We start from the raw sequence: 13,352 nt of genomic DNA on the forward strand, positions 1-13,352 counted from the left end.
GTACAATCACATAAATTTTATTGCTACAATAGTTAGAAGATAAAATAGTCTGAAATGAATCCATATAAAGTAATGTTTACAAATTGTTTAGCAGAAAAATATATATAGTATATTAAAACAATGAAAACTATTAATACTACAAAAAGTGCTCAATGCCAAGCAAAAAGGCAAAGCAGAGCGAATTAAATCAAATATAGTTATTACTATCTGAAGCCTTTACAAATTGTTTCACCTAACGGATCATCAGAAGGTCTTATTCAAATAGAATAAGGTCTTATTCTTATTCATTCTATTTGAATAAGACCTTCTGATGATCCGTTAGGTGAAACAATTTGTAAAGGCTTCAGATAGTAATAACTATATTTGATTTATATAGTATGATATATTACGTGTTTAATGTAGGTATATTGTAGTTGAAAAAAAATATGCTTTTACATTTCTAAAAAAGAATTTGGTTCCTGTAACTTTTACTTTTTGTAAAAAAACAGTCAATTTCTTAAAAGAATATGCGTCATGTTAACTTAATGATTCTACACAAAATTGGCTATTTCAGAAAATGACTTGCAGGTGCTGGTTTGCTGTGGCTGCAGGTGATTTAGGTGCTATTCTAAGTAAACAGTATCTTATTAAATGCTAGGTTTTTTTTGTTTGTTGTATCCAGGCTTATACCTGGTGGTTGAAGATTTAGATTAAGTGGACGGGAAGGCAAGGAAGCCAATCTTCGTGTCCACCTTCAGGCATGCCTTTAAGTGTCCTGCCACAGACACAGCGGCATGCTCGAGCGGTGTCGAACCGGCGCCCTTTCGATTGCCGTTCCAGGGTTCTCACCACTCGGCTAGATGCAGCCGACAAAGCTAGGTGGATAGGCTATACTCAGAGGTGGGCAATAGCGCGCTACGGTACTTTTTAGTTGGAGTAACGTCTGCAGTAGCGGCGCTACTTTTTTTCCAAAGTAGCGGTAGTGGGAGAGGCGCTACTTTTTGCCCACCTCTGGCTATACTGGTATATAATATTAATGTAAATCATCCCATTATATTTTGCACTGGCTGCCATCACAAAGCATTGTTTCTTGACAGGTGTTGCCAGGGTCAAAGTTTTGTTCTCTGCCCAGAATTTTCAAATTACAAGTTTTTGTCTTTAACGATTTTAACCTTTTCTCAAACTAGCACAGAATTCTTTATCTGAAACACTAAGCTAGTGTCATAGATATAGCCACATTCTATAATATTTTATTCAATTATTTTAGGCCTAATAACAATCGAATGCTTATGTCCAACTATTTTCATTGATTTTTCTGTTTTTAAGCTTGGTGAGACAATACTTTCCCCATATAACTTTGCATTGAACAAAAATTTTTGTCATGCATAAAAGGTAGCCTACACGTTTCCTCACAATCAGTATGGTGTACTGTACGCAGGGCCGTTGACAGGATTTCTCGGGCCCGGTACCCATTTATTTTCGGGCCCCCTTCATCGACAATGTTATGAATATAAAGGTCGTGTACAAAATTTTATTGATGTGCTGTTAAAATGAGAATGACACATGCCGTTCAATGTAGAAAATTAAGAGGAATAGCCTATCATTTATATATTCTCAAAGATTTGTTGTATCCACGAATTTCCCCAACTGTGCAATTACGCATTAGAGATTTCTCCATAAGCCGCAAAATCCTTGCTCTCAATCACGATCTTTGTCGATATGTTTAAAATTGTTGGAGTTTTCGACTGAAATTAATTCTTTGTAAAGTAGAGTAGCTGTAGGAGAGTAAAACATTTTTGGGGAGCAAAAATAATTTTCCCAAATTTTGTCTTTGCATATATATTTTCAAAAATACAAAATATTCACAACCTCTGAGAGTCATCAACTGGCCGTGTACGAAATACAAGCAAAAAAACACGTACAACAGCAAAACAAGCTGCTGAACTTACTTTAATCTACGTTCATAGACCTGCCTGTGTCCCAATTAAATGAACCATCAAATTAAAACATTCTTATGTATCACAAAAAATATACAGTATATTGGGCCTAACTGGATTTAAAAAAATTTGAACTGAGACTTCACCAATAACTGGATAACAATAATTGCTGAATATTCATGTCACCAGATTATATGAAAATCTCCAGCCCAACTTCAATAAAAGGCCTGACCAAAAGTAGCTCAATCTTTTCAATTCAAAGATAGTCCAAAGACTCAATATTTGTAAATTTGCATTGAAAAATACTAAAATGACAATCCGCTTAGGCCTACTTATCAAACCAGTAACATTACTTAATCCATGCTGCTTCAAATCTTACAGCCTGAAACGAATTGGACAGTTTACCATGCTATGTGCATCAAACTTCCACCTTTGAACAAAACTAGTTTTGATACCAAAAACATTGATATTATATTACAATATATACAATCATAGTCAATGTTTTTTCAGAAGATCATTACAAAGATAATCTTACTTCACAATGAAGCTGCTAGGCCTACTCAAATCACAAGCACTGAAGAAAAATGACTCCCAGATAATAACTTCAAACTCAATCGTTGCCACAAAATACAGACCACATTACCAAAACATGACACAAAAATAGCACTGTTTACATTGCCTGATATATTAACGTCATGAATTGGATGACAAAACAACATAACGTGTGTCTTTATATTTGATTGTTGTTGCTCTAATACTGTGTCATAGATAGTAAATAGCTGAGCACATCAACCCTGGGACTGGCAAAGACAAACAGCAGTTTATACAAAAAAAAATCAATACAGAAAACAGTTAAAATAAAGCTCACAAAAACATGAAGTTAAATCCAGGAAAATTCACAAGTTGTTTTCATTTAATATACTTTTTCACTTTGTACATAACTACAGTTAGTGGCCGGGATCAATGCTCACAAAAGTGGTGTATATATACAGTATGTGGCCTCACAACTGTTGTTTATTAAAGTTTATAACATTTTTACAAATGCTTATTTTGTTTGACCATATCTAAAAATGATAAGCTATCTTTGTAGTATTTAAGTCAAGTTTTGCGAGCATAGCATAACTCATGGTAAAATTGACTTATCCAATAATTGGATATTTTTGCCCAAATATTTTTACAAACAACTACATTAGTGGGATATAGAGAAAAAACAAAAACTTCATAAGTTCACCAGAACCCAGCAAGGTTTCAAAATTCCACCAATGAAGGAATGTAGGCTAGTGTGATATTCTAATGAATATCTGTAATAAGCTTATCTCAGCTTGTCGAAGCATTATTTTGCATCTTTTTTGGCAAATACTGAATCGAAACTTATTCTGTCCAAATTTTAATACCAAATATAAAAGTTTTCAAATTGTCAATACTCTGTTTTACATTCAAAGCAAAATGTTTTTTATACCAAATGCAACACTATAAAGTTACTAAACTGGTAGAATATTGAAAACTTATGGTAAAAATTGATTTGTCCAAATAACTAGACATTTTTGCCAAAATGATTTTTATATCAACTACATTAGTAGGATATTGAGAAAAAACAAAAAACCTCGTAAAGTTACCAGTACACAGTAGCCTAGGCTTTTAAATCTTACCCATGAAGAAATGCAGCTTACAGCCCTACATGTTAGTGAATGTCAGTAATAAGCTTACCTCTGTTTCCCAACTGTATTTTTACAGAGTGTTCTATTTTGCAGTTGTCGAATCGAAACTTATTCTGCCCAGATTGCAATACCACATGCAACAGTTTTCAAAGTCGGTGATAATACATTTACATTCATTGGATAATATTAATGTATCTCATAAATTTCAACAATTATGTAAAGTTTTTTAACTGGTGAGGCATCGAAACATTGTGATAAGATTGATTTGCCCAAATAACTTGACATTTTTTCCCAAATTGCGACATTTTTTTCAGCGGGGGAGCAACTGCCCCCTGCCCGCCCACCTCCTATGGCTATGATTTGCAAGTAGCTAGAAGTGATTAGGCTACCACCAAAAAATATATATATTCGGAATTAAAGAGTGGGTGAAGAAAAATAATTTGTGTTTTTGAAAAAAAAATCGTGGTTAGGGAAATCACTACACCCGGAAGGGGGCCCGGTACTTTACCATCTAACGGCTGAAGTGGCTGTTTTAACCTCTGATGGCAATTCCTTTAGATCTGATTATATTAAGATCTTGATAATGTTTGAAGTCGCGGGGAATCTTTTAAATCCGGGCCCTCTAAATATTCCGGGCCCGGGTCCAAAAGTACCACCTAGACCCCCCTGTCAACGCCCCTGACTGTACGCTTAGTCTAACCTGGCCCATCCTACCTTGGTTCATTTCCTCAGCTACGGTATAAAGCGTACCCTAGCTTTAGAGAAATCAAGCAACCGAGCTCTACAAAATTTGTATTCAAACATGTATGTTTGGGATAATCAACGACACTAAACAAAAACGTCTGAAACCAAACAGTTCAAGACATGACGCAGAGCCGAAGAGCATACATCGTCCTCGCCTCGGGCTGATCAGGCTCTTACAAAAAACAAACTGAGCTCGATTTGACATCAAAACAAATCTATTACCACTTAGTGTCGCCCTTTTTATTATTATTATTTATTTGCGTCAGACAAAGTTGTCCATATCCAAAACAAAACAACGAAATACAGTAGAATTCGCCTATAGTGACTTTGGCTATAATGACACTTCGCCTATAGTGACACCTGTTGCAAAGTCCCGTTTGCATACGCAACAGTTGAGTCTCTCAGGCTATAGTGACACTTCGGATATGGTGACACTTTTTCCGCGGTCCCTTCAGGTGTCACCAGTGGCGTAGCCAAGGGGGGTTGCAACCCCCCTTTTGCACGCGTATGATGTCACGATATTGAGAATGATGCTTTCAGTCTAAAATTGCCTAATTTTATACAAAACTGCATGAAAAGAGCGAGTTTTGCCAATACAAAACATTCAAACATCTCAGCCAGGAATTAGCAACAAGAAAACATAGAGACTTAGCTTTATTTCCGAAAAATGCCCAAGAAAACATGATCTTATTCTTTTGCTATGCCACCGGACAGCACCATTTTACAGAAATATTCATACCCACATTTTGTTGAAAATGCTCTCAGAAAGCACCAAATTCAAAGTAATTTTTCAAAATTTTCTGGGGGAGGCCCCCCAGACCTCCCGCCGCTGGGCCGTCAAAACCCCCCCTTTCAAAATTCCTGGCTACGCTACTGGGTGTCACTATAGGCGAATTCTACTGTAGCCTAATACACAAACTGCATATGCACAAAGGTCACAGAGAGCCACTTTGGATGCCGTCGGTTTAAAAGCTCACTAATCGGCTAGCTACTGTTACAATTTTACATATAATGAGCGTTGGAGGAATTGAAAGTATTCAGAACGATAAAAACAATCAGATGACATCAGGTCTGATATAAAACGATTTGAAGAGTGAATGCAACGGTTGATAAACGAAAACATGTTTTTCCTCAATAAAGCATCAAACGTTGTTATATTATTCATTACTTGATATTCACGGGCACTGACATAACGAGGCAAGTTGTGCAATATTCTAAAAGAATCATTGTAAGCAACACGTAATCGTTTTATCCTGGAAGAAATAAACTTACAATCAGTGGCAATTGGGGGGGGGCAAATATTTGATGAATTGAAGAGGACGACAAAGTGTTTGATTTAAGCCATCGCCACCTGGTGTGCAGTGACGTATCCTGGTGGGTTGAGCAAGGGAAGCAATAAAAGTGGTGGGAGTTAGAGCGTGCCGAAGGCACGCGTATTCTAAGGGGTCCGGGGGCATGCTCCCCCGGAAAATTTTTGTAAAATTACACTCAAATAATGGATTATAGCGCTTTCTGGAAACACTTTTGGGTAATATTTGTATGAAATTTATTAGCGGATAAACGGACAAAAACCGCGGCTAAAATTAGAGAACACCAAAAACTCAGCTACACAAAAACTCAATAACTACACAAAAACCCATCAGAGTAAGCCATTCTGAAATTGCCTCCACAAATTAGTTAAAAGAAACGTAAATCGCGTAACTCTTGCGCGATTTACGATTTGCAAAATTTATTGGTGTCTTTCTGTGTGTCTAAAACAAGTCCTTGGGGGTGTTAATAGCCAGATGTCTTGGAAAACGTTATAAATTTCTACAAGTTTTATTATATTTTCAACAAAGGGCTCAACTTCGGAATCCAAAGTTTGAAAATTTGGGGGGGGCATGGCCCCTTTCGCCCCCCCCTGGCTACGCCTATGCATACAATAAGAGCGAAATAGAATGTTTTTTACAGCGGGTGAGCATTTAGCGAAATGAGACTTTGCATTGTTTGCAGCACAGTACTGAGAGCGTACCTGCCTTGAAATATCATTTTCATGTGAGAGAGAACTCTCAATAAATACACCCAGGTATTTTACAGAGTCTGTGAACACAATTTCAGATTTACCTAGATGTAGCAGAGGAGCACGTGAAAGACAAAAGTTTTTTGGGGAAAATAACATACCAAATGACTTTTTAGAATTGAAATTGATTTCACGTTCAACAGCATAGCCTACTTGTGGCAAACATCTAACAAATTTTGTAAGCCACACAAACTAGGCGAGATGCAGCAAATGTCATCAGCAAACATAATATGATTTAGACAAGAGTTGCCAACATAGCAACCAACTTTTGTTTTATTGAGCTCGTATGAAAGCTGATCAATATATACTACAAAAAGAAAGAGGCTTAACGCCCCACCTTGTCTGACTCCATTGGACACATGAAATGATTGGGACAGGTGACCTCCCACCTCACTTGCATGGTTTGTTTACTATAGGCTACCGCACCAGTATTCCAACAAGCAAACAAAATACATAGGCACGTTGCGTGTGATAAGCGTTTTAAACAATAAATGATGATTGACTTTGTCGAAGGCTTTTGAAACATCCAAAAAGACAGAATATACAGGAGTGTCATGACTGATAGTGATATAAGAGGACACTGCTTGTTTTAATAAAAAAACACTCATGTCAGTAGCCTACTATAACCACACTTAAACCCAAATTGATTGTCACTGGTATTCAAAAAGGCAATAGATGATTTAAAATAAAACGTTCGAACAGTTTTGAGATTACTGTAGCTACAGCAATAGGTCTATAGTTACCTGAATCTTGAATGTCGCCATTCAAATTCTTTACAATTGGGACTAAGACAGTGTCCAAGCAAGAATTTGGTACAGTACCTACCATGACTAAGACACATATTAAAAAGTACACTAACATAAAAACGAATAGAATAATCAGCATAAAAGATGTTCAGCCGAAACTTTATCAGCACCAGCAGCGCGATTTAATGGCAGTTTGGCAAGCAAGGGACCAACTGTGTCCATGTTGCAACGAAATATTGAAAGATTATGATATTTATCCCTAGATGAAATACACGAGTTAACAAATTCTTTTTCAGTGTTGGTTTGGTAAGTTGCTAAGTCAGGAGGATCTCGAATCAGTTAGCGGAGTTTAGTTTGCTTTTATTTCAGACCATGACAACAAAATAACAATATATGATTTCGAGTAACGGGTAGTGCCAAATTTAAGTCATATGTAGAGTAGAGTAGACAACCGGAAACAGACATTGCCGTTGGCTGCAGCGTGGGTCAGGTGTACGTCGGAAGGCGTAGCCTACACCGATGCATAGCGCTCAAGTCCGCTTTCCCGCAATGCAGGATAAAGATATGAAAAAACAAAACAAAAAACAAAAAGCGTGTAGAAAAATAAAAGAAGCGACAAAACGCAAACGTGCTTGATACTAAAACAGCATAATCAGTTTAAAATATGGCACTGTTGCAATTAAATAGTATAATTAATAATTAAATCAGAAGCAAAAAAAAAAAAAAAAAAACGCAAACGTTACAACGTGCTTGATATTAAAATGAGATAATCTGTTTAAAATATGACTCGGCCGGCGGCGAGACACCCAGCGGCGGAGGTCTGGGGAACCTTCCCCACAAAATTTTGAAAAATTACTTTGAATTTGGTGCTTTCTGAGAGCATGTTCAACAAAAATTTAGGTGTGAATATTACTGTAAAATGGTGCTGTCCGGTGGCATAGCAAAAGGATAAGATCATGTTTTCTTTGGAGGATATTTCGGAAATAAAGCTGAGTCTTTATGTTTTCTTGTTGCTAATTCCTGGCTGAGATATTTGAATGTTAGGTATTGGCAAAACTCGCTCCTTTTATGTAGCCTAGTTTCGTTTAAACTTAGGCAAACTTTGTTTTAGAGACATAGCCTACCGTAGGTTGATTGCTTTTTTGCCAGATTATTACAGTTTTATTATTGATTAATTTTGTCCTTGGTTGATCAAAAAACGTTCTTATTCCGGTAAGTCACTAACTTTTATGCTTTAAAGTTAACTTAAAGTTTAGAAAATGTAACGTTATAGACGTCATACATCTTGATGAGTGTCAGACAAAAAGCTTTAAAGGCATACTAAATGAAATTTTCAAACGGGAATTAAACATTAAAATGCGTAAACTGAACACTCAAGAATACATTTCATAAAAAATTAATGAAAAAAAATTGTTTTCAATGGCGCTGGCAAGGCGCAAAGTCCAATGTTTCATTTATTTTTTATTTTTTGCAAAATGACCAAGAAGTGGAAAAACTGCTCGAGAATACGTCACCAGCGACAGCAGTAGCTGTAGCGATATCAAAAGTATTTTCGCGCGTTGGTTGGAAAGTTCAGACGTGTTGCGTTCCAAAGATTTTCACATTGATTCAAGGCCTGGACACGTTGAATCCATGTAAAAAATCCTGATTACTCCACGCCTTCTGAATTGCCTAGCTGAAATCGTTTCACATGCCTTTGTGGAATTTGCCTTCAAAAACTTGTTTTTTTACATTGATTGAAGGCTTGAATACGTTAAATCTATGTAAAAGAGGCTGATTTACTGTTTGAAGAACAAGATCTGCCATTTGAAACTCACGCAGTAAAAACTCTTGCCCGATCAGCTGATTGCTGGTCGCTGGTGACGTAGACTGTATAATCGCACGCTTCGCTGCTCAAGCCCATTCCCGTTTTGAAAGCTCAGACAAAAGCAGGCGCGAAATGGTGATCAGGCCGCAATGGGGCAAAATTTTTTTCAAAATTGTTTTATGGTAGCATGTTAAACACAAAGAACGTGGAAAATCGCCAAGTCAGGTTTTTCCTTTAGTAAGACTTTAAGACAGTAAACTTACTTCATTTCTGATATATTCAAGGTTTGCATAACGAATCACTGGATGCAGACAATTAGCTATATATAAAAGGTCAGTGTAATTTTCACAGCGGTGGATATTGCGGTGTTTCCATGGACTGCACGAGTTATAGCTGCAGACTGCTAGGCCTATGGATACTAAACCGTTGTAGAGCATTATAGATCCTATACCATACTAATTTGGTGTTGATTAGAAAATTAGAAATCACAAAACACTGAAAGCATCATTCTCAATACCGTGACATCACACGCCTTCCAGGTGGGGGAGGGGGGGGGGGGGCAGGCCAGGATTTAGGGGGGGCAGAGGAGGCAGTTGTCCCGGGCCCCCGACTTTTGAAGGGCCCTCCTATGTGAAAAAAATGTGATTTTGTGTTATTTTTTTCCTTTTGGCCTTTAAAGTTTTTGCAAAATGCTGTGCAGTACTGGACTGATGCTACTGGTAGACGTAGAGATGGTGTTTCGCGCCGTAGGCTCGAAAAAATTTTTTGCACCGGGCCCCCCCGATCTAAAAGTGCCCCGGGCCCCCCATCAGCTAAATCTGGCCCTGGAAGCAAACGGTGCTTCTATTCGGGCAATCTCGGTGACCGGACCATAGTTGGGGAGAAAAATCTTTTGTTCCATACAAATCCTGCAGCTCTCATTTGGAATTCGAAGAGTAGCCTACCCGAGTCAATCAAAGAATCTGGACAATACGTGCACGCACACGAAAAAGCAACGCAATTGAATGCAAAGAAGCATAAGTAATGATGAATAAAAAAGCACGGCTACTAAACCTAATAGTTTAAACAAGTAGATGAGTTAGTTGAAAAAATCAGTCGTCCCCTCATCCCTGAAACAACTATAAAGAGTGCCAATTGTTGACGCCATGCGGACGACTCAATTTAACAAACACCACAACACAAACTACAGTAGCCTACAATACACAACCATATTCTATTTAAAAACGGACTTATACTGTAACACAAAACAAGGACAATTTTCCGATTTCACATTCAAACAAAGTGTTTGCAGCAACAGCACCGAGTAGGAAAGGCCATACAGTAGGCTAGTGGTTTCAAGACTTGTTTTAAATGCGACCCAAATTTGAGTTTGGTAAACAACTCGCGACCCAAGATACAGACAATCTGTAGTCTGAAAAACAATTTCAGCGTTCTAGGCTATTGTTTTTTTTTAATCTATGGCTGCTATAGACAAGACACAGACAACTAGTTGTAAGCTAAATGTAGGCAAAGCTAGGAAACTTTATTATGACTTTACTTGCATGGAAGGTAAAAGCGCTGGATTGGTTGCTGAGTCAAACCGGCGTCGTTTTAAAGTTGCTTCTGGGTATTAAAAATAAGGTCATTTTTTGCATATTCTGAGTGTTCCGCTTTCATCTGTCTCTTCAGTTTGTTCTCCTTCAGGAATTTGTTCGAAACCATTTTATAGCATAAATTGCGGTTTCACAGCAACACAATCGCTGCGATGAAAAGGAATTCCTAATTCAGAAATTCTGGCGTGCAGGAATTATCTCTTAGCCATCCCTCAAAATGCATGATGCTTGCAATGCAATGTGTTAGTTTTTAGTAAATTTTGTCAATTTTTAACAAACAATTTGAAGTGGTCTACTGAGGAATTGGGTCTACTCTACTGAGCTATTTATTAAACTTTTAAGCTCCAAAATAGTTCCGCAACCAAATAATTTTGTGACCTCATAAATCAACTAACCCTGATTTATTCAAGATACTGACACACTTGTGGTTCGTCCTGTTAGTTCAGTGGTTAAGCGCCCGACTTATTGCTGGTTCGACTCCCAGTCTCAGAGTGTGCGCTTGAGCAGCATAGGCTATTTCAGGATTGCTCTCCATTCAGCGGCACCCAATGGATAAAATGTTTCCCCGGCAACAAAACTTCAACAACTATCAGAAACTTAACCCTGCCAACAGGCCCGGATTTAGGGGGGGAAGAGGGTGCAGGTGCCCCGGGCCCCTCGACTTTTGAAGGGCCCCCCTACGTGGAAAAATGTGATTTGGTGTTATTTTTTTCCTTTCAGCCTTTAACCGTATCTGTTACTGCTTCCTTTTGGGGGCAAGAGTTACTGGCCGAGACCATCACGTCTACGTCTCTCTTATTGCTAATTGCTCCGTCGGCTTATATCAAATAACAACGGGAAAAAATATGCCGTTGGTCAAAAGCCTTATCTATCACTTCAATCAATTTATTTCGCAAAATATATTCGTGATTGTGTATTTTAGGTAGAAAAGGTGATAAAGACTCGGTTTTTGACCTGTTTTCGCCATTTCTTGGTCAAATTTCTCAGTTCACATTTTATTTTGAAAGTCTTCTTGCATTGAACACAGAATTTTATCAATTTTGTCTTTTCGTTTCTGTGCAAACAGTATTCCATGCACTTTTTGCACTACAAAGCAATTTGCGCAAATAACAAATTACCTTCCTAATTATTGTCTGCCAGCAAAGATGGACTCATATCGCGTCAGAGACCGACTCCTTACCCAGACAGCAAAATCGACGTTGAATCAATGTAAAAATGACGGATTTTGCTGTCTGCATACAGAATGAAATTTTAGCGCTGTCGCGTTATGACTGACAAACACAAAATGAAACCGCACGCTAATAGTAAACTGTCAATCAAGCTATTAAATATCAGCAAATTTCTTGCATTTTATCACTGGCTGTGACAAAAGGTTTATTGTGAACTTCACAATTATCCGATACCAACATAATCGGGATTAAAAGTTGGGGCAAGAAAAAAAAGTAAAAGTCAAGAAATCTCAGGTTTCTAGCATCACTGCTTCTATGTGAAATTGCTGAATTAGCAGAGGGCGAGACCATAGGGTCTACGCCAGTAACAGGTACGGTTAAAGTTTCTGCAAAATGCTGTGCAGTGCTGGATTAATGCTACTGTAGACGTAGAGGAATTTTTGCACGGGGGCCCTCCGATCTAAAAGTGCCCCGGGCCCCCCATCATCTAAATCCGGCCCTGTCTGCCAAACTCAGTGACCGAGCCTTCGTCAGTGGATCAAAATCTCTACAAGTATACGAAACTACCAGGAAGAACCTAGCAAAGAAACTTTTCCAGTCCAAGGATAACCACCCAAAAACCAATCAAACTTTTTACGGTGCAATGATTTCGTTTAACAAAATCAAGCCCCACAAACCGGTAGGCCTATCGTATGATAATTCAGTTTATGTTGGAATTGAAAGAAATTAGTGAAAAAAAAGCAAAGTTCATTCACAAAATAATTTGCAATAGTCTCATTTTAAAAGATTTGCGTCATTTCTTTGTGGCACAAGTTTGGGTAGCGATCTGTACTTTGGGAACCACTGCACTATAGGAAAAAATAGATAAATAGCATAGCAGCTCATTACCAAGATCAAATAGTTAACAAATCATTATTGAATTTAAAGACAAATGTATCAATTTCCAATTATCAAAATTGCTGTCAAGAAGTAGCCTATGTCAAGATCTTGGTGCAATAGGAAACGTTTTTCCGTTCTGTCGCTAAATAGTGTTACCGTATGGATAATTAAGTTGATTGTGTTTTGTTGAAAGTTTCTCGAGCAGTTTTTATGTGCTTGAACTCCAAAATAATATCACGTACCAAATTATTGAGTGTGTGAAAGCGTAATGCAGTGTTATCATATCTCGGGGTGTGAGCTTGAGCAACACATTTCAAGAACTGTTCTCCATTCAGCGGCTACTTATAGTGGATTGAATAATTCACAGACTGCAACACTTCAACCACGGGAAATTTTACTCTGTCAAACTCGTTGACTGCATTTGTGTCAGTAATTCAAAACCTCTATAAGTATGCGAAACCGCAAGAATTATGTTCTTAACCCTTTGACTGCCACAGGTTTTTTTAACTGGGTTTACCTCTGTGCCAAGGGTATTTTACCAAAATTGACACTTTTATGAAAAACGAATTTAGGCGCGTTTTTGAAAGGCTGATTTAGGTTGTTTTGTCAAAATAGATTTGGAACTGTCAAGGATATGTTTTGCGTCATCGATGGTTTCTATGACGTCATAAAAATGATCATTGATGACGTCATTATTTTTTTGCCTTTTCCCCTAAAAACTCTTTTTTTCTAACTATTCAGCACACTATGATTGTGAAAGCATTTATTTAGGGGAATTTTAC

The sequence above is a fragment of the Aplidium turbinatum genome, chromosome 17, assembly GCF_918807975.1.
Source record: "Aplidium turbinatum chromosome 17, kaAplTurb1.1, whole genome shotgun sequence".
In the NCBI taxonomy this organism is placed as follows: Eukaryota; Metazoa; Chordata; class Ascidiacea; order Aplousobranchia; family Polyclinidae; genus Aplidium; species Aplidium turbinatum.